Below are 12,017 nucleotides of genomic sequence, written 5' to 3'. Positions count from 1 at the left end.
AGTTTGAATGGAATTGTAAGCGCATTTATAAGCCGGCTCTTTACCAAATGTTTTTGACGACTTTTCAGAATGAATCATTGTCAGTGTCCATCTCCACTGATGAACAAATGCGCAGGAACTTTTATTCGTCCGCTGGAATAAAAGACATAAAACAGGTATTTCAACGCGCCCAAGTTGTGCCAAAGGATGACGCGACGGAGGTTGGGTCTAAAAGCGCACATTGTACGTGAGGTGCAAGTGAACTGATGGGTGACTTCATGTAGCACCGGTATCCACACAGAGAGTGAGAGAGAGAGAGGGAGGGAGAGAGGTGGAGATGGGGTTGTGTGACAGCCTGTTACAGAAAATGATCAATCCCTGAACGAGGCGGGAGGGTCACTTGATATCGTCTCCTTCTCAGCGGCTGACAGGGAGATGCTCACTGCTGTCCAGATGACTTTACAAGCTGTGCGTCGCGTCTGCGCGTAGAATAAATTAACCGGCAGTTTATCTCGCTGTATTTGTCGTCCACACTCATTTAGCCCACTGACTGACTCACTGACTGAGACGCGGGACGTTTCTCCCAATATTCAAGCGAAATAACCGGATCTGCGCTACTTATGAATGAGTCTCCTGCTATTTCAAGGTGAGTAGGCTATCCTTTGCTGTTAGCAGCTGAGCGTCAGCTTGTAGTGCAGCTCTGCATTGTGCAGAAAGGTAAAGTTGTTAGACTTCACGCACCTTGGACGCCGTGAAAAGACGCGCAGCGAGCGTGGGCGTTATGATTTAGAATGCTCGTGTTAATTGGACAAATTGCGGCTCTGCTGACCACCTGTAACAGCCAGCAGATGTGGGCTGATGCTCTGAAAACAAAGCAACTGTAAATGCCTCAGCTTCAGTACCAATCAGATCCACAGGCAAGAGCATTTCTGTATTAGATTTGATGGGAATGATTTTCTTATCAATAACTCTGCTTTAGACAAAGCCTGCTAAAGCCACCGGCTTGTGCAGATTTCCCCAAAACTCTTTACACATTTGGATTATTCTGGGCAGTTCATCAGATCATTGGTCATCAGGAGAATACCAGAGTGAAGTATTTAGCCTGGAGCCAGTCAGCTCTCCGCTGCTGCCCTGCAGCCAGAGCTCGTGCTGCTTTGGCAGCCGGGGCAGAGCAGAAGCCACTGGGATGCTGATAAAGCTGGGCAAGAGCTGAGATGAAGCCTGAGTCTGAAAGAACTAAAGCACACACAGCTGCAGCGGTGCCAACTACAACAATGCTGTTCACTAAGTGCATCTTTGTTTGAGCTCTCCTCTGTATGGTGGTTGAGGGGGCGAGGAGCGGTTGTAGTTGGATTCACGGCTCTTTGACTCTCACCCCTCATGCAAACCAGATGAGCCCTTCTTCCCCCTGTATGCTCTTTCTGGTCTGGCTTATCTGGCCGGCCAGTTGGACTAGCTTTTATTCTCCTGGCCCCTCCAGAGTGGGAAAAGCCTCTCGTTGAGAGAGAGAGATTGGCTTCTCTTTTAGCATGCTCTTGCCAGTCATGCGCTTCGCATTTTATCAGTTGCCTGCTAATTTTAGAATTTAAATGAATCTCCACATTACTTTTCTCTCTCTCTCTCTCTCTCTCTCTCTTGCAATTGACAACAATGAATTAAACTAAGGGTTTGGTTTATGATGATTCCTATTCTTCTGAGGTATAGTTGAGGATTACCCACTCCTAACTCCTCAGCTAAGCCATTTTAAAGCAAACAAAAAGACATACTTTGTGTCTTACACGATAAAGCTCTGTCTCTGAGATTTGTATTGTGACAGTAACACTTTCCAAGTTGCTGAGGATTATCCACAGTACTATCAGTTTTTGTGGGAACTATGTTTGTTAGGAAAACTGTAATAAAAAAAATAAATATCCGGGATAGAATTTGTGGAAAAACAAGTTACTATTGAGGTTTTCACTCAGTCCCCATATTTTGGGGAGTAAGTGAAATTTCAGGGGAAGATTTCTAAAAGTACTGATATCAGTTAAAAAAAAGAACACTCATAAGTTGAAGAGATTAAACTTTGTTTCTGATTAGGTAAAATTAAAATTTTATTTTTTATTTTTTTAAGAATCTAAAAGTAAGCCAATGGGAAAAATCAATTTTTTTGGCAGTTTGATTTAATTGATCTATACAAATGGAATTATATACCATTTGATGTAATTCCCCCATCCGCATTTGTAGTGGTAGTTTCTTGTACTGAGGAAATATAGGTGAATTATTCTGGAGTCTTTTGACCCTAGAGGCAATGTTGGACCAGTGTAGGTGAAGTAATTTAGAGCATCTGTCTCTGTCATTTTCACCCACAAGCTAGGAGTTAAGTGTTATCTCAGACTTCTACAGAGATTAATGAGCTACTTTATGTTTGAGAAGATAGAAAAAAAAGAAGAGGGATGCTTTATTACTACACTGCAAAAAACTGCTTGTGATTTAAAACAACTGCCAATTCAATCTGTGACATTGATTTTGAAGTAATTTGAATATCAGAGCGTGCAGCGTGGGTCAGGGGCAAAGGCGACGCACAGTTGCTCCAATAATACATCAGGCGAATTAGTGTATGTAACACAATTACACGGTGTGTGAGTGCACAGCAGCTCACTGCTACTGCCCATAGCTGGAGACCCCCCACCTCCGAGTCTCACCATCTCCACCCACCGCTACCCCCGGTTGCCTATGGAGACACTGATTAAACACGACTGTTCAGATGCTACAGCCTGCGGAAGAAGACGTCGAGCCTGCAGTTTGTGTGTGTGTGTGTTTCCACGTGTATACTGTACGCGTGTGAGTGTGCGTGTTATACGTGTGCCTATTTACTGGTGCGTCTTTGCATATGAGTGTATATTTGCTAAGAGAGGGAAGTGTGACGAGAGGGCTGCGATAACGGGGAGGAGAACAAACAGTGATATGAAATCGACACTGATGAGAGAGAGAAAGGGAAAAAAAAGAAGGAAACGCAGAGAGAACAAAATACTGCAGATGAACAAGCACAGCCAATGTGCAATTGTCCTTAGTCTTTTCTCTCTTGCTTCCACCTTTCAGGCTTCATGCTTCCACTTATTTCAGTGTGTGATCCAGGCCTAGAGGGAGGTGCATATACAGTACATGTGGAGAAGAGTAACCTTACAGGGTTAGACAGGAGAGTAAAAAGTGGAAATAGCTAGGTAGCAGGGGTGAGAAGGTCTAATAAAGGAAGAGAGAGGAAGAGAAGTGGTAACAAACAGTGGAGAGGAGAAGTGAGAGGGAGGAGAGGAAAGTGTGCAGCTCACCTGCCAGATGGCAGCTTTGGCAGCGCTCAGCATGCAGTGATGGCGGTCTTGCAATATGGCGCATTGCCTCCAGATTGTCACACTGTTGTTGATACAAACAGTGCAATAACTTTGCTGATGTGTTTGTTTTGCATGATTTCTTTGGCACTTCTGTATTTAGACAGCATATGGCCATACAAAATAGATGACAAAGTTAAATGATGTCACATGATTTCTTTTTTAATCTGAAATGTATTGACTCTAGTTTTTCAGTTTGTAATCTGTTTTCTTATATTACGGATGAAATTCAGTTTAATGGCTCTGAAACCGCTGGACTAAAAAATTTCAGATGTCTGAAAAAGTTTACAGCATTAACAATAACTGGAGAATATTATAGGAAGTACAGGAACCAGTGTTTTTATAACTTAGCTCATATAATGGATCACAAACATCAGGATATCTCGGCTGCTTTTGTTGTAACTTTTACGATCGCTCTTGTGCTAAATTGCTGGGTTTTCTGCCCTTTGAGGCAGATAATCATGCCAGACTTTGGTCATTTCAAAGCACACGTCTTTACTTCATATAGCTTACATACAAAATACCTGAAATATTTACTTGCCATTTAGTAAAATTTGGTTATGTTATTATATCTTATGGAACATGGAAAGAAATTGGTCTTTATGTGGTTGAGCTAAACCCATGTAACTTCCATCTCTTTTGTACCATTTCAACAAACTAATCATACTCGAATAACTTCTAAAACATGGCTTATTCTTCTTTCTTCCTTAGCTTTGTGAAGTGTTGTAGTGTAATTATTTATCACCCAATATGAAATCTGAAAGCACAAAGAAGCGACTATGACATTTGTGGTCTCTGGCAGCTCTTTGACCTACTGTTATTTTAAGATATATTTTTGAGTTTTGACTTAAGTCTATGGATAATAACTAGAGGTGATAAAGGCTACTACAGATTTTAATTAAGTGCTTGACAGGTGTAGCATCCATCCATCCATTCTTTCCTGCTTATCCTTGTCAGGGTCACGGGGGGCTAGACCCAGCTGACAGGTGAAGCAATGGCTTCAAAACCAAATGTTTTAAACATTAATTCAGCCTTTGAAAAAAAATTAAACCTTTCTTTACACCTTTAAAAAGGTAAAACATTTCTAGACCTACAGCAAACCTAATCTTAGTATGTGGTCAAGAATTAACATAGTATTATTTGGTAAGAACGCCCACTTCAACCAGTTAATAATCAGTTTAAAACCTGCCTTGATTATGACACAAGGTGAAAAATGTGACTTTTAGCAGTGACAATTAAAATTAATCTCACCTGTGTCTATCTGGGAGACACAGGAGAGATGGGAGAAGAAACAACCCAATGACTGAAGCACATAATATGGAAAATACAATACAATGACCCCACCCTTCAAAAAAATCCCTAGAGGGATTAGGATATTTGATGTTTTTAATACTGAGTACTAAAACAGTTGAACTTTGATAGATGGATCAGGGAAAACCTGGGGCGTGGTATCATGCCCAAGGATGTTTCTACATGACTCTACATGTGGACTGAGGCAAGCCAACCCCAGTTCCCTGCCAGTTCTCAAAAAACAAGCAGCTGCTAAACGACGTAAACAGAGGTTTCAAGATTATATAAAATAAATCTGGCACTTCAAACTGGTGTCATTAGGATTGCAGTAGTTAGCACTTACAGTCGTCTTTTGGCCTTTGCATGTCACTTTGTGGATTTCATCTGGTGCTCCAGTTTCCTCCCACATTCTAAAGAAACATATAAGACAGACTAGCGACAAATCCAGGGTATGGTGTTTTGTAACCCTAGTTAGATAAGTGCCTAAAAAATGGACAGATGGCACCTTAAACCAAATTGCGCTGAATTATGAAACACCATCACCATTACAGAACACCGTCAAATTGCTTTTTTTTTTTTTTTCCACCTGGGAAAACAGAGTATTTGGGGCCACTTTGTAAAAGCCCTGCTTATGCTGGTCTTACAAAAAAGTAAATGACAAATGTCTGGAATAATGCCTCATAACATTAAATGACTACATCTGCAAAATTGTCCTCACCAGGTTATCTGCAACATAGAAGTCCAGACTGTCTGGACTACATCTAAGACTGCTGTATAGTGATCAGCCCTTGGCAGCTACAAACCAGGTGGGACTGAGCTTAATAGACTTGGAGTATTCAGTTTTAATTTGACAAGCAAATCCTATTAGGAAGGGCAAGTTGAGACGAAAGGAAACTGCATTATTCCTGCAGGAGTTGTGTTAAAGCATTAAAAAAAATGTAACGCATTTGCCATGAAGTGAATTTCTATTTGAGAGAAATTCACCTGCATTTGCACTTCTGGTAGAATTCTAACTCACTTGGTTACTTTACTTCAAACCAGGTTATTTCTATTTGTGGAAACTGAAGACATTTCTGTGAATTTTCTCAAATTCATGTGAGAGACTCAGGAAGTAGGATAGAATTTCTGACGGGTGGAATTAGAAAGAGGCCGGGCTGGATTGACCATAGAGTCTGACTGAGATAATCTGGGCAGATGCTTGTATTTGTACAGCTTTGGGGTGAATGGCCACCAAAGGCCTTATTTGCAGTGCGGATTAAATGTTAAATGGGTTTTGGAGTAGCAGATACTTAGAGGGAAAGTTGTTGTATAGTAGAACATGCACCATCTCTCCTCCTCTTTCCTGTTTTACTCTCCCTGACTCGCCGTCTATTGCGCTCTCCTCTTGCTCATAGTGATTTGTCAGCAGTCGAGGTAGCAGCTGTTCCTTTTGCATTGTAATTTCTTTGATCGTAATTATTCGTGCCAGCTACCTCCAACCTTGGCATCTCCCACCCCACGAAGCCATATGGGCAAAGAGGGAGGAAGCCGAGGAAACATACAGGCTTCTTTGGAATAAGTTCTTTGATTTCTGTGTGCAGTGGTGTGGGAATCATGGACATATGTGCTTCACAGCTTCAAATGTAGTCTGCATCACTGTGTTTGATTGCTTTTTCCCCATTCATACACTCAGTGGGGTCTAGTTTCTGCCAAATGTAAAGTCTTTTCCTTGTCAGGTCTCCTTGATTTATGCATGAGAAATCAATATGGTCCTGCACATCTGTAGAGTAAGTGAATCGGTCTGAGGAAAATATAGCTTTGCTTTACAGAGAGCAATGTCAACCTGGCCAAAAAAAGAAGAAAAAAGGCAGATATATAAATGGGAACAGACAATAAAGCCATCCCTCTGAACATAAAGCTGGTAGTTAATATATTTTCTTATAGTACAAATAACTAAACGGGTGAGCTGTTCTGTATTTGGTCCCCAGTCTTCATTTCACCATCTTCATTGTCTTTGTGCGGGTGCAGAAAGATAACTCCGAAACCTGGTCGAACACCCCTGTTTACTCCTTGCTCTGAGGCGATGTAGGTTACCACTACAGGCGCTAGCTGTGTGGCTCCAGAAGAAAGACAGCTCACTCTGTCTTCCTATGCGATCGCTGAATTATAGAAGACCCTCTATTGCACTTGAACTGCATGGGTTTTCATCACGGCGCTGGAGGTCACTTTGTCTTTCCCCTGTATGCTCATCATATATGCAACACGAGGGCCTCAGCAGTTGAGATGAGCCAGCTTGAGGTCACCATTAACCAGGGAAGACCGACAACGAGATTTATGGAAGAGGAGACAGAGCTGAGAAGAGGGAAGGGTGGAGAAAGGCATGCATGGTTAAATCTGACTGTGGCAGCAGTGCCCTTCATCTGGTCCCTGCTCTTAACAGCAATTTCAGATAAAGTACTGTATCTGCATGTATAATGCATATGCCCTGAGATAATGGAATGCATTGCAGAGGAGGCTGCTGACTGTGTTGTGGTGATCTGTTGGAATTGGTCCCCTATGTCACATTTACCACTGCCCAGGTTCTGCGCAGCATCCTGCAGTTATTAGAAGCTGAGCTAGTTGCGATGACATAGCGCTGTTTTACTGTTCCCCACGGACATCCTCCACTACTCTACCATCAAGAATTGTGGCTGGCTAGAGAGTCCTAAAGCCTGTAATATCTGCGCTGGCCAATAAACTAAACAACAAGCATGGAGAAAAGGAAATAATTGTTCTGTTTTTTATTATATAAAAAATGCTGGGACACCGAGACGTGCCAGTCGAGCTGCCAATGAAGCTAAATGAATTCACAGCAGTTTGCAGTGATTTCCAGGGAACAATTGCCTCCCAAAGTGTTAGTGCCATTAGTCTAAATACTGGTTTTAAGATTGCCCCCCTTCCAACTGGGCAAAGTGCTGCTCTTTGAATTTACATTGTAGAACATAATGATAAAAATTAACCATGGGCCAACTGTCATAAAATTTCACTGAGCAATATCAAAGTGAAGATATCCTGTGGGTGTCTGCAGTGTGAGCATCCAAGATACACATTATGTCCTCTGAGGCTCGAGTCTGTGTTTGGGTGAGGGGGATTTTGAAGGCGGAGCCTATTGCCCTGGGCTTACCCTCTACAACACTGTGTCTGATAAAACACGATGGGCTGAACAGAAAACACTGCTTTTCTAATAAACTCCACCGGTCCCTTGTGATTCATTATGACATTCATTTAAAAGTCATTGTTAATAAAGACGGCATTTTCATGTCCTAATTCCCCGACTCATCATTGTAGGTACCAGCGACAGCCCCTGGCTCTGGCTTGCTGGCTCCCTCCTCCCTTCTGTGTCTGCCATGTTTGACCTACTTCTGTCTCCACAACATTGTAAACAGATCTACTAATTGCCTTCATTTATTCATTTGGAAGTCAAGTTCTGTTGCGACTGGCGCCCTTTCAGCCCATTCATGTGTGATGTGTACAACTAGCCCTCCCCCCAACGATGGGCCTGTGCGTATTTGACGAGAACCCCAGTCAAAAGTATCCCGTGTGGGTTTATATACTACAAGCTCAAACGTTCAGAAGAACTGCAGCTACATATTGTCCAACTCCAAAATGATGTCCTATAAGAAACTTATAAACTTCTATCAGCAGCCTCATCAGCACAAACCTACAGACACAAAAACCCTTCACGCTTGTGCACAGCCCGCTTGTAATCATAAAGACAGAAGCTGTTATGACTATTGTAGTTCAGACAGTTTTCCGCCCCCGTGGTCTTATACTGTTATTGGCTTTGTGCAGCCTTATAAATCTAGGCCACACAAAACAACAGCGACAAAAAGGAAAAAAAAATTTATCACCTCTGATGTGAGTGACAATGACTCCTATTGTTGACTAAGTGTGAGCACCGAGAAGTATCTTCTGACCTTTAGAAATATCATGGTGCAGTCTGTCGACAGTGTTCTCAAATCTATAATCCAAAACATAAACAAGATAAACCTGAACACATGCTGCTTGTGCTAAATCTGTCCTTCTTTAAAGTATAAAAAAATCCTCTTGTATCATCTTGCTCTGAGTGTTTGGAAAGGCAACATCTCCAAAATATGAATGCTTTGCAAAAATATGTAGCTACCAGCAACAGCCCCTGGCCGAGTGAGCTGTGATGACAAACATGGATAAGAATGCTCAATTTAAGACTTCAACATAAATGTGACTATTAAATATGACTGCGAACAGAAAACCAAAACATAATTGCCCTAAACAGTTTACTTTACAACATTTATAGGCACCACCTCTAACCTTTTATTTCAGGCCACTTGTTGTTAAACCTCTCATCCCTTTAGTTTGAGAAGCTTTGTCTGAGGGGTTTCCACCACTTTGCCTGCCAGACCGCCTATAGTTCCAGGGAATACTGTATTTGTATGACATCATTCTTGAAGATAAATAATTTATCTCATCATCCTATCATCATCCCATGTTCATACAAATACTATATAACCAGCCTAAAAGGCTTAGTTTAGCTATAAAGCACAGCTTTAGCAATTCAGTGGTATTGGTTGATCTAAATTATCTAAACTTAATTAAACGGTGAATTCTTATTAAAGCATTTTATCGGTAAATTTGTATTTTAATACTTTTAACTTCATGTCAGTTCTTTTTGTGATGGTCACAATTGCGTTTTAACACAGTATCGCAAATCAATTAAGCCTCTGCCTACAAAGCTCTTCACTACTTCACAAAATATGCAAATCTTCAAGTAATAAGGTTTCCACATAATATCCTATCTGAATGTACTACAGTACTGACAGAAATGCTGACAAAACACATCTTTGTGCTGTCAAACTTGAGCGATGACTGAACATGATGCACATACTAACAAAGAAGAGACCCCTCTTTTAATTATTTCATCGCAACAGCAGTAACCATCCCGTCCGTCCCGTGAATCATGCTTAACAGGGTGCTACAGAAGCTATGACAGCATTTCGCCTCAATTAAAGCTGAACCAAAAGGATGGATTTGGTTCCACAGATCTTGATCCAGGTCAAAGGGTCGTGTTTGCGGAGCACGAGAGACTGGCTTCTCCCTCCTCTGTGTTGTGATTGGTGCCCGCTGAGAGCTCACGTCCCCAGAGGCCTCAGCAAACCATGTTCCTGTGTGTGAGTGTGAATGAGTCACGTCTGGGCTGGAGCGTGTCTGAGTGGCGAGGCGGAGAATTCAGCAGGGAGGACTGCGCAGGGCGAAGAGCTGTCTCTATAATCCAGGGTAAACACTGAGCAGCATGACTGCACGCCTTAGACGTGACCAAAGCCGGCAGAACAGAAATGGATGAAACGACGAGGCTGCTGCTTGCCTGCATGCCTGCCCAGCTCCGTTTGCCACCAGCACTTCCTTAATTTCTCTTCTTGTTTTTCTCCCCTGTTTTGTAACTCCTTTGAGGATTTCACTCGAGACTCTCAGCACTGAATTAACCTGTGGGTGGCACTGCTGGTGTCTGTTGTTTAAGGTCAAGCCAGACTCGAGCCAACCTCTGTAAATATCATTTGGTCTGCTATTTGCTGTTAGACCTCAAGAGCGATGTCTTATTTATTATTTCCAGTTGAGGAAAGGTCATCACTTGAGTTTTTGATAAGATTACAATGCATATTACACCAAAGGTTTTAAGTTGGAAGTTTGTAGTGTGAGTTCAACCAGAGAAATCCAAAGCAGAGACAAAGTAGAGACAGCTCCAGCTGAAGCACAAAAATCCTTTTTCTGTGGCAGCTCAAGAATTCAGTCACATTTTTCTAACTCTGCCACTTTCAAGCAGCTCTTAAGTGCATTACTTGACATTCCATTATTTAAAAGACTACAGAAAGAAGAAGAAAGATCTCGGGGAAAAAAAGGCTGTACTTCAAAAAGTAAAGTTTCGCAATTAGCACTAGTTCATGGTCATTGCTGAAAATAAGCACATGAATCTTGTTTATATTTCATTTTATCCAGATGCTTCATCCTCCAGTATTTCAATCACGCATGAGTACTGATTTCATCAGGTTTTCAGGATAAATGAAAACAGAAACTGGTTCATGGGCTCATCAGCTTGCAAAGCAGATGATCTGAGGGATTTTCAGAAAGAATTTGCTGGACAACATTTTGCCTTAAATAAAGATGTAAATATTAGAGCCAACATGTCCTGCCAAATCTAGGCTTTCTGAGAACTAATAAAAGAGATGTTTTTTGTGTCCAGTCAGGAAAAAAAAGGAAAGACTTCTCTGTTTTCTAAAGCAAAGGCAGCAAGGATAGCAGTGCGACTATGACTGATTCATTTCATGTCTTTATAAATGGAATCTGTTTTAAACAAACAAAAGCAAACACTAAACTTCAGATTTAAGAGCTCCAATACAGCGTGTGGCAGATATTACTCTTCGGTGGCCAATTACTGGTAGAGTTGCTCACACTGAGCCTGCCAAATTGAGCAGAGTAGGTCGGGACACTCAAGTGACTTCTCCCCCTGTGTGAGCACGGTGGGGACAGATGGGCAGGAGATGCTGGAGTGGAGCTGGAGTTGGCCCAGCCAGCTCAGTGTCAGTCCATCCGCTCTATCCCTGGCTCCAGCTCAACTCAGCCGGACATCCTGTTAGCCAGCCAATGGAGAGCACCCACCGCATCATGACCTCCGCATTAGGATCTGACATGGCTGTCTTCATTTAACCTTTACTTATACCAGGAAGTCTCACTGAGAAAACACCCCGCTTACGTTAGTTCCAGCCAAAAAAGGACAGTTTGCTTCCGAGCTAAAGTCTTCTAGGATTTGGCAGGATATACTTGGAGGAAACTTGAAGGCGTTTCAATTATTTTTATTTTTAAAGGATTGTTAGAAGAGTGTGAAGGTGCTTTTGGTGTAGTAACGGAGATAACAAAGGAGAGACAGAAACCACCTTTGAGTGTATGATTGGAGAAGCTTCAGGCAGCACACAGGCAGGATTTAGAGTGATGCAGGTGTTTTAATTTATGATGTATCCTCCTATGCAGACAGTTTTATTACTCCTTTAATGGACATCGATGAAGTAACGGCATATGTGAAGCTACTTTATCTACGATGCTTGTGTTGCCATCATAAAACATCAGTCTTTATATAGAGGAAAAAAAAGACTCTTTTTATTGTAGATAAGCTTATTTTGTCTCGCCATATGGGACACGAAAAGATATTTTATATGAACGTTATAACAGTGAAAAATAAATTAATTAAAAATGTACATCCATCAAACATTCATGTGGCTAACTCATCCATCTTTTTTGTCAGTCATGTGCTTGACGGACATTGTTTGTCCCCTGGAAATATTTACATAAAATATGCTAATGAAATTAAAAAGGGAAGTGTGAGAGTTGATGCTGCCAGGC

At 41.7% G+C, this 12,017-nt stretch overlaps 1 protein-coding gene across 2 annotated transcripts in view; it reads left to right on the top strand.

Annotated features, from left to right (window-relative positions):
• The first annotated feature begins 259 nt into the window (after window positions 1-259).
• LOC100702838 (plexin-A2) overlaps window positions 260-12,017 on the top strand; it is a 77,936-nt gene continuing 66,178 nt past the window's right edge. Inside the window, exons 1-2 of one of the 2 annotated variants that reach the window (XM_025907133.1) lie at window positions 260-625; window positions 5,353-5,437. The gene's annotated coding sequence lies outside the window, so the exon portion shown is untranslated. The remainder of the gene's footprint in view (window positions 626-5,352; window positions 5,438-12,017) is intronic. The other variant, XM_013276603.3, reaches the window with a different exon arrangement.

Source organism: Oreochromis niloticus, linkage group LG5 (genome assembly GCF_001858045.2).
Source record: "Oreochromis niloticus isolate F11D_XX linkage group LG5, O_niloticus_UMD_NMBU, whole genome shotgun sequence".
NCBI classification, from domain to species: domain Eukaryota; kingdom Metazoa; phylum Chordata; class Actinopteri; order Cichliformes; family Cichlidae; genus Oreochromis; species Oreochromis niloticus.
Note: the sequence above shows the minus strand (reverse complement) of the source record. Positions and strands in the feature narration are given on the sequence as shown.